At 48.9% G+C, this 8,881-nt stretch overlaps 1 pseudogene; it reads right to left on the bottom strand.

Moving 5' to 3' along the window:
* Positions 1–3,083: 3,083 nt before the first annotated feature.
* LOC113887794 lies at positions 3,084–4,796 on the bottom strand (annotated as a pseudogene).
* Between the last annotated feature and the right edge of the window lie 4,085 nt (positions 4,797–8,881).

Raw genomic sequence — 8,881 nt, 5'->3', positions numbered from 1 at the left:
TCTTTAACTGTGAAGGGAGTTTGACAAGCCCTGTCTGGAAGGACTGCTGGCATGTGGTGGTAACTGTAAAGCATCTGCCACAGTGCCTGGCAGGCACCGACCATATCCCTCGCTTCTCAGGACTGGTGACTATACTTTGCAACGAAGATCTCACCTCCCTTAGGCCTGATATAGGGCTTCCCTGATGGCTCAGCAGGAAAGGATCTGCTGAGATACAGGAGCTGCAGGAGATGCAGACTCAGTCTCTGGGTCAGGAAGATCCCCTGGAGGAGGAAATGGCAACCCAGCCTCGAATTCTTCCTTGTAATATCCCATGGACAAAGGAGCCTGGCGGCCTACAGTCCATGGAGTCACAATAGAGTCAGACATGACTTAGCAATTCAACAAGAAGAAGGCCTGGTATAAGAAGAAGGCCTGGTATAATACGTGAGGGAGAGCCTTGCCTGACAGTCTTCCCCTGAGCTTTCTAGAACTGACATCAAAGGGGAGGGCAGGACTCTCCTTTGTTCCTTCTATTCAGGGATGAATAGACCCCTCAGTCTCCACTCGGGCTTCACAATTTGACTTCTGGTGGGGCCTGGGGAATCCCTTCCTTCTTGACCTGAGGCCTGTCTTCTCATAGTAAGACCGATACCTCCCTGTGAGCCTGGAGGAGGAAATAAGAGTGGCCTTATCTAGCCACCCCTACCCATAGTCTCACAAGAATGAAAGCTGTGGCAAGCTCCATGGGAATGACAGATGGTTCCTCTCAGGGGCCCAAATCAGGGTCCCAAATTTGACTCTCAGCCAAGCTCAAGACTGCCCCTTCTGTTGACATGTGAACACCACCATCAGACCAAACCTTAACTTTCCTGCTACTGCTCCGTCAGAGCTGAAGGGCCCCTTGGCCTGGTAAATCTGCCTGAGGCCTTCTAGGCTGAGAGTAGGGAACATACTGTGTGGCCATCCTGGTATTTGTGTTCCCACATTCTTTGCTGTCCTCACTGTCTTGGAAAGAACCTGGAAATATTCCCCAACTGGAAACATTCCCTGACTTGCCTTAAAGCTTCTCCACCCAGGCCACTAGTTTCCTGATCCCTGAGGAAGAAGAGGAGTTTGCCTCATAGGCCCACCACAGGCCATGGTCTTCTGAGGTTAATAGGAGTGGAAGGAATATGTTCTGCTCCCACTGTTTTGAGGCTAGTGGTCTTTTCAAGAATTCAGGGTCCTTACCTTGACTTCTGGCACAACGTGGAAATCATCCTTCTGCTGAGCTTTGACTGCTCCCTTTGATCAGGATGAGGTTCCTTACCTCCATGTGATCCTCTGGGAGGAAGTGAGTAGGACTCACCATGTCACCAGGCCTAAGTGGCACAGTGAAGGGAGTTTGACACACCTGAAGAATAAGTGAGGCTATGCTAAGGCTAATAGGCTAAGCCCACCAGTTCTGAATTCCTCTGTGTCTGAGATCAGAAGGGAATGCTGTCCCAGTGACCACCATCCCCCATATTCTTAGGTGTTGCTCTCCTCAATCCTCCTACCTGGGGCCCTCATCTTGCTTTCTGTGTCTTGGATTAAAGGTCTTTGGGGAAATTCCACATGTCTACAAACTCCTGAGCTATGTTTGCTCTGCAGTGCTACAGAGAATGGGTCCCTGTCCCAGGAGTGACGGGAGATGGAGAAGCTATAGTCCAAGGCGGGAGTCCCAGGACAGGTGGCAGTCCTTTAGGGAGAAAAAAGTAGATCAATCTATCTCATCAGCCAGGTGAAGATTCTCATGTCATTTCTGTTCTGATAGGTTTACTTTCCACAGGCAAGAGGCTGTAAGGATGATATGGAGACTCCTTGCTCTTCAGAGGTTATCTAACATGGCCAATGTACATGCTTGTACTGTCCCTGAATATTGTTTCATTCACTTATCTATGAGTAATGAATAAGGGATACATATCGTTGGTTAAGTATATCTGGTATTCTTACTGCTCTGGCTACACATTTCAATCCAGTAGCTTGAGCATAAGGGCATTCTTTTCTATCACCTAGGACAAATTTTGGAGTACTGAGAAAAGCACTGAAATAAAAGATACAGGGTGGGGACTTTCCTGGTGGTCCAATGGCTAGGACTCCAGGCTCCCAATGCAGGGGGCCCAGGTTCGCTCCCTGGTCAGGGAACTAGACCACACGTGCAGCAAGTAAGATCCAGCACAGCCTAATAAATAAATAAATGATAAATATATAAGGAAAAGGAAATGTCAAATGTTAAAAGGACTTGTTAAAGAACAAAGACAAGGGTATGTCTCAGGTTGTGAGGAGAACAACAGTATGAGTGCTAAAGTACTGTAGCTGCTACTGCTAAGTCGCTTCAGTCGTGTCTGACTCTGTGCGACCCCATAGACGGCAGCCCACCAGGCTCCCCCGTCCCTGGGATTCTCCAGGCAAGAACACTGGAGTGGGTAAAGTAGTGTAGAGCAGGAGTCTATTGACAGCTGTCATTTACCAGCCCTATGTATTTCAGCACAAAACCAAACCGTAACTCTATGAGCCTTGGGCTCTCCCCTGTGAAGTAAGTTTGAGAAGCCCTTTCTTGTCAGATTGGTGGAATATAAGTATTTATGGAAAGCTTCTGTCATGTCACCTGTTCTATTGAGAAATTAGGAGCAACAGCAGTTATTACTATGATTATCTTGACCTCAGATGTTACATCAGCTGGATTCTTTTTTCAATCTATCAGATGTCAGAAACTATGCAGTGTTCCAAGTCAGGAAAAAACAAAAGACCCAACCTCCCCAATCAGCCAAAATTCCACTTAGCAATGAAACCAAAATAATATGTTCTCTCCAACCCCTCTTTACCCTGCTTCTTTCTTGTTCTTCCTGAAGTAGAGAGTATCTCAGCCTCTTCCATACAATGACAGCATCTCTGAGAAACTATAATGAGTGGACAGAGGCTAGGACTTTTTTTGACAAACATCACCAGTAGAAGCATGAAGACTTCTTAAGAGCAGATTGTCAACGTTTGTGTAAAAGAAGAGCCACGAATAAATCATTTGCTATAATTTATATTCTCAAACATTCTTGAAAACCATAAACCATAAGCAGAGGCAAGTGTCTTTTACATTTACAAAAAGGGAGACTAAGCAGAGAGTAAAGCCAGCCAAAAACTGAAGAAATTTCAGCTATCTCCCTAACAAGGTATCAAGGTTCTGAGCCTCTATTAGTGTGGTGTCTTTCATATTTCTAAGGACAGTCTCATCTTAAAGTGATGATATTCTCATCCTGGATCACAATAGTGATGTGAGGAATTCCAATATTTATTTGAGAAAACAAAATTCTTACTCCTAAATTTGACAAACAGCAAAGTGTGTGTGACCCATGTTATTCATATACTTATATCATGACTCTAAATGACCTTTCTGTTGAAAAGTTTTAACAACTGAAAATTGGGGGAAATAAAGTCAACAAGTTATTGATGCATATCAGGAACACAGGTTGACTGGCTTCTCCAGCCACAAAGTGAACAACAGGCTTCAGATCACACTAGGGGCGAGATGAGCGGTTGGATGCGGCCCTGGGGTGCACAGTGGCCGAAGCAGAAGGGCCAGCGCTGGCTGAGGCAGCAGTGCCAGGCCTGATTGAGGCAGAAGTGCCAGCAGAGGTTGAGGCAGCAGTGCCAGGCCTGGCCAAAGCAGAAGGGCCAGCAGCGGCTGAGGCAGCAGTGCCAGGCCTGATTGAGGCAGAAGTGTCAGCCCTGGCTGCACCTCTGGCTCCGGTGCTCTCTACTTCCTCTCTCCAAGCCTCTTCATATGCTGCTGCAAGGCAGGATGGACCGAATCCTTGACCTTGGCCAGGAACTGCAGGACTTTCTTCTTGCTGGTTTCTGTGAGCGCTTTAGGACCTCACAGGAACTCACAGCGAGGGGGATCGCTGCCGGGCATCTGGCGGTACTCCAGGTACTCTTCCCGCACCAGATCTTCTGTGATGAGCTTCCTGGGCTCTCCAAAGATGAAGTGACTTCTTCCATCATAGATGCCCAGCATATTCAGGAACTTCCAGATCTTCTCCTCAGGGGCGTGGTTGCCATTCAGGTAGATGACACCCAGCAGAGGCATCAGAAGACCATTCTTCGGTAGCCCCCGGTCACCTCTCAAAGACTCACTGTCACTGAGATCTAGGTGGCTCACCAGGGTATAGCAGTGACTGTTGGGCCTGACTTCCTTCAGCACCAGGCCAAACACCATCTCCATGTGCTCGGAGGCCCTTCTAAGGATCTCAGGGAATTGTTCCTTGTACCTTCTATTGATTTCCTGCAGCATTTTGGACCTCTTAATGAGCTCCCTCATCTTATACTTAAACAGCAGGTACTGCACCAATATCTCTGCCGTCCTGGTCAGAAGATCTGTGTGAGAGCTCGCAGCAGCAGCTGAGGCTTGGGAGGAATTTTCAGCTTCCTGAACTTGGCCCTCGGCACCTACACCAGATCTGGAGCGTGCTGTGCCACGCACTGCAGATCTTGAGCGTGCTATGCCACCAACACCAGATCTTTTACATATAGCACCTGCAGCAGCACTGGTGGTGCCTTGGGCTCCCTGAGGCTCCGTGGCGGTGTCAGCAGCAGACGAGCTTGAGGGAGTGCTCTCTGAATCAGGAGGGGAAGAGGAGGTGGTCTCTTCTCCCCTAGATGTGGTAGCCTGATCATGAAGACCCTGGGTCTCAACTCGGGCCTGGTGACGTTTCTCACGAGCACAGTGCTTACTCTTCTGCCCACAAGGCATGATGGCTGTGGTCAGGGACCAGAGGCAGGAGTCTGGGCCAATACACAGGAGATTGGGGCACCTGGAGGATGGAGAATGAGGTGACATGAGCACCTTAAAACAGGGAGACTCTACCTTGGCTTAATCAAAGGCCACCTCTGCAGGTGTCCTTGAGGACACTGCTCTAGGAACCCACAAGGCTCCTGTTTTCCTGCTCAGCCTGTTCCCACAGAATCCCACAGAGGAAGAACAGAGGCTTTACTTTTCCTCTGCATCCTCTCAGCCCTGCTTTGGATTTACTGAGGTTACAGCAGGTACCAGCAGTGGGGTTTTCTAAGTTCTACTTCAGTATTATCACGTCAAGTCCTGGCGGAGCCTTGGCACCCTTCCCTCTGCTACTCTGATGTAGACACTTTAGACCTCCCCATGATCCACAGGTAAGTGAAGGAATGCCTCATACCACCTCCCTGCCAGGAGACAGATAACCAGTAATGAGAGCTCATTAGGGTGTTTTCTATCCTGAGTTCACTGGGATCATCATTCAAGGTCCTTACCTTGGCTCCTTAAAACGTTGGGCACCATTATCCATTTGTGGACTGGTGTCTGCACCTTCAGACTAGACATTTCCCCTCCTGTAGACTTCGTATAGAACAGTATAGAAGGGGCTCAGCCTCACAGCCCTTCCCTGAGATTTCCTGGGCTGAAATCCGAGGGTTGGGATGGATGCACTGAGTCCTCATTCAGGTTCATCAATTGAGCTCCCAGTAGAGAAGCTCGGAGAAGGCAATGGCACCCCACTCCAGTACTCTTTCCTGGAAAATCCCATGGATGGAGGAGCCTGGTAGGCTGCAGTCCATGGGGTCGCTAATAGTCGGAAACGACTGAGCAACTTCACTTTCATTTTTCACTTTCATGCATTGGAGAAGGAAATGGCAATCCACTCCAGTGTTCTTGATTGGAGGATCCCAGGGGCAGGAGAGCCTGGGGGCTGACCTCTATGGGGTCACACAGAGCCGGACAGGAATGAAGAGACTTAGCAGTAGCAGTAGAGAAGCTCAACTTTTTCCTGAAGTGATGACTGCTTGATAGTAAAAGCCAATCACTCTGTGTCCCAAAAGCAGGAAGTGAAGATGACCATATCTTACCAAACACGGTCTCCTGAGACCAAAATCTGGTGCAGGCAGGTTGATGTCCCTGTGAACCCTCACAAGATCCCAATTCAAGGTCTAAAATATTTTTTGGCTTCTGTTTTCTCCTATACGTCTTTTTGAAAATAATTTTTTTACAATATTAATTCATAATAGTGTACCAGTTTCTGCCACACATCAATATGAATCAGCCATAGGTATATCTTATGTCTCCTCCATCTTGAAACTCCCTCCCACGTCACACCCCTCTTAAGATATGAGTGCTGGCTTTGAGCTCCCTGGTCATAAAACTACTTTCTACTGGTTATCTATATTCCATATGGTAATGTGCATGTTTTCAATGTTATTCTCTCAATCTGCCCCTCCCTCTCCTTCCCCCACTGGGTCCACCAGTCTGTTCTCTATGTCGGCATCTCCAGGCTGCCCTGTAAATAGGTTCATCAGTACCATCTTTCTGGATTCCATACATATGCATTAATATATGATATTGGCTTTCCTCCCTATGACTTAATTCACTCTGCTTACAAAAACTAGGAATAAAACTACCACATGAGCCAACAATCCCACTAGTGGGCATATACCCTGAGGAAATGGGGATGGAAAAAGACACTTGTACTCGTCTTCACTGCAGAACTATTTTCAATAGCAAGGACACAGAAGCAACCAAGCTCTACATTTGACTCATGACAGGGTCTAAGGTTTCTCCCTCTGCTGACCACTCCATTCAGACCAAGACCCTTACTTCCCCATTAGCCTGCAGTGGGGACAGACATGTATTCTTGAGGTCTCCCAGGGATGACGACAGGGAGATATGGTCCGAATGACGTGGTGTGGAACATCCACAGCCTCCAAGGTTCTCACCATCCACCAGGACACCTGAAACCCTCCCTTGTTAACCTGAGGCTGCCCCCACTGACCTGGTCTCTCACTTCCCTGAGATGTCCCAGGAAGTGTCATGTCAAAACGCCTGATTCTCCCAGTCCTCAAAATAGGACTGGCGCCTTATGTGACTCCATTTCTTATGGGAGGAGCCTCCATCCTCACTCAGCGTCACAGCCATTAATATTGGGGACTAGGTCCCTTTGTTGAACTCGGTTTATTCCATTACAGCAAGGCTCTCACTTCCCCCAAACCACCTCCAGTGGACACCAGGGGGCACCACAGTTGGCCAGCTCTACCCGGGGCATCCTAGAGCCCAGTATAGGGGGGCCGCTCAGTGTGGCCCCCTTGGCGGTGTCGAAGTCTGCTCCTCAGCCCTCAGGGCTTTCATCTAGGTCCTAGAGCTCCTCCGGGGGTAGAATCCGGGCCTACCCCCACAGACCAACGCCTTCGCCTGAGACACTCTAGACCACATTCAGCCGATAGCTCTGAGGGACTCTTAAGAGCCATATCACAGGGGTGGGATGTGGATGGGTCACTTTTATTACTGGGAGGGTTGGGAAAGTCCCTTCAGCTCCATTCAGGTCCTCACCTTGGTTCCGGACGAGTCCTGAACACTAAGTCTCTGCCATACGGTCGCCGCGGCTACCGGTAGATCTGCTGGGTTTCAAAGCGGAAGTGGAGGGAGCTGCATAAGGTCCTACGTGGGGTCTCCCAGGGATGACAGCAGGGGCAGCGCGCTATGGGAACACCAGTAGCTCAATATTCATCCGTCCTTGGGTCCTCCTTGTGCGGTGTATCAGAGCCCAGGATGCCCCCTCCTATGAACCTGAGTCTTCCAGCTCTCAAACAAAGCCCTCGCCTTCCCAAGTCCCTAGTGGTGGGAGGCCAGCTGTGCTCTGAGCATCTCTGCTTGTCAGGTGGGTTGCCACTCTGTGAGCCTCCTTCGTTGGGGGAGAGATCCTCTCACTAGCACTGATGGTCCCCACCTTAAGTCTGGTTATGGTCAAGAAACCCCATCTGCAGATCTGGGTTCTGATCTGGCTAGAGGAGACTCAGCCCTCCCTAAGATCACACAGGTTGAATGAGTGGACCACTCAGAAGTAGCTCCTGTGGGCTTCTCATGGCTAAGAATTTACAGAATTGTGTTCGGCTCCCTCTGCAGGGGTCCTCAGTAACACTCAGCATTGCATGTGAGGTCCTCCTTGGATTCAGGTCCCTCCCTCTGCGAAACTGCAGCTGATTGTATAGACAGAGGTCTCACCTCGCTAAGACTTCCTAGACTGAAATCAACCTGACATCTGTGCCCAGAGCTTCCTGGGGACCACAGCATCAGTGATTTTCCAGGGCCTCCTTTTATAGTGTGTGCTACTGTGAGTCCACTTTCAGATCCTCTCATTGACACATGACGAATCCTGTAACTCTACTCTCTGTTTTATGAAGCTTCTTGTCTTACATCAAGGTCCTAGTCTCCTGAGAATTCCAAGTTGGAAGTCAGGATGATCTTCATGTGATCCTAGTCCATCAGGGCTTCTGAGAATAGACAGTGGGGATGCAACTTGAGTCCATCCGATTCCTCTTGCTTAGCATCCTCACTACATCTACCACAGCCTGGGACTGCTCCTTCTACTGAGCTAAGATTCCTCTTCTTAGTCTTTGGGTGACCACTATATTCAGGGGTGATTGTCTCCTTCGTCCTCCTTTATGGAGGTTCCCGTATCAGCTTCTGTCCCTAGATTAAAGTCTTTCTGGGGAATGCATATTCCTACAAACAGTGAGCAGTTACCCTCTAGCAATCTTGGAGAAAATGGGTCTCAGTCCCAAAAGTGATGTAAGATTAGGAAAATGCAGCAGAAATTAAGGAACTCAGGACAGATGTTATGATGTCAAAGAGATAGAGGTGATATATTCCTGCTCTTCAGCCAGATTTAAGGTGTGTGCTTAATCACTCAGTCATGTCCACTCTTTGTGACCCCATGTACTGTAGCTCCCCAGGCTCCTCTGTCGATGCAGATTCTCCAGGCAAGAATACTGAAGTGTGTTACATGCCCTCCACCAGGGATTGTGCCCAACCCCAGCGATCGAACCCAGGTCTCCTGCATTGCAGGCGCATTCTGTACCATCTGAG

The sequence above is a fragment of the Bos indicus x Bos taurus genome, chromosome X (genome assembly GCF_003369695.1).
Source record: "Bos indicus x Bos taurus breed Angus x Brahman F1 hybrid chromosome X, Bos_hybrid_MaternalHap_v2.0, whole genome shotgun sequence".
In the NCBI taxonomy this organism is placed as follows: domain Eukaryota; kingdom Metazoa; phylum Chordata; class Mammalia; order Artiodactyla; family Bovidae; genus Bos; species Bos indicus x Bos taurus.
This window is presented reverse-complemented; position numbering and strand designations above follow the sequence as displayed.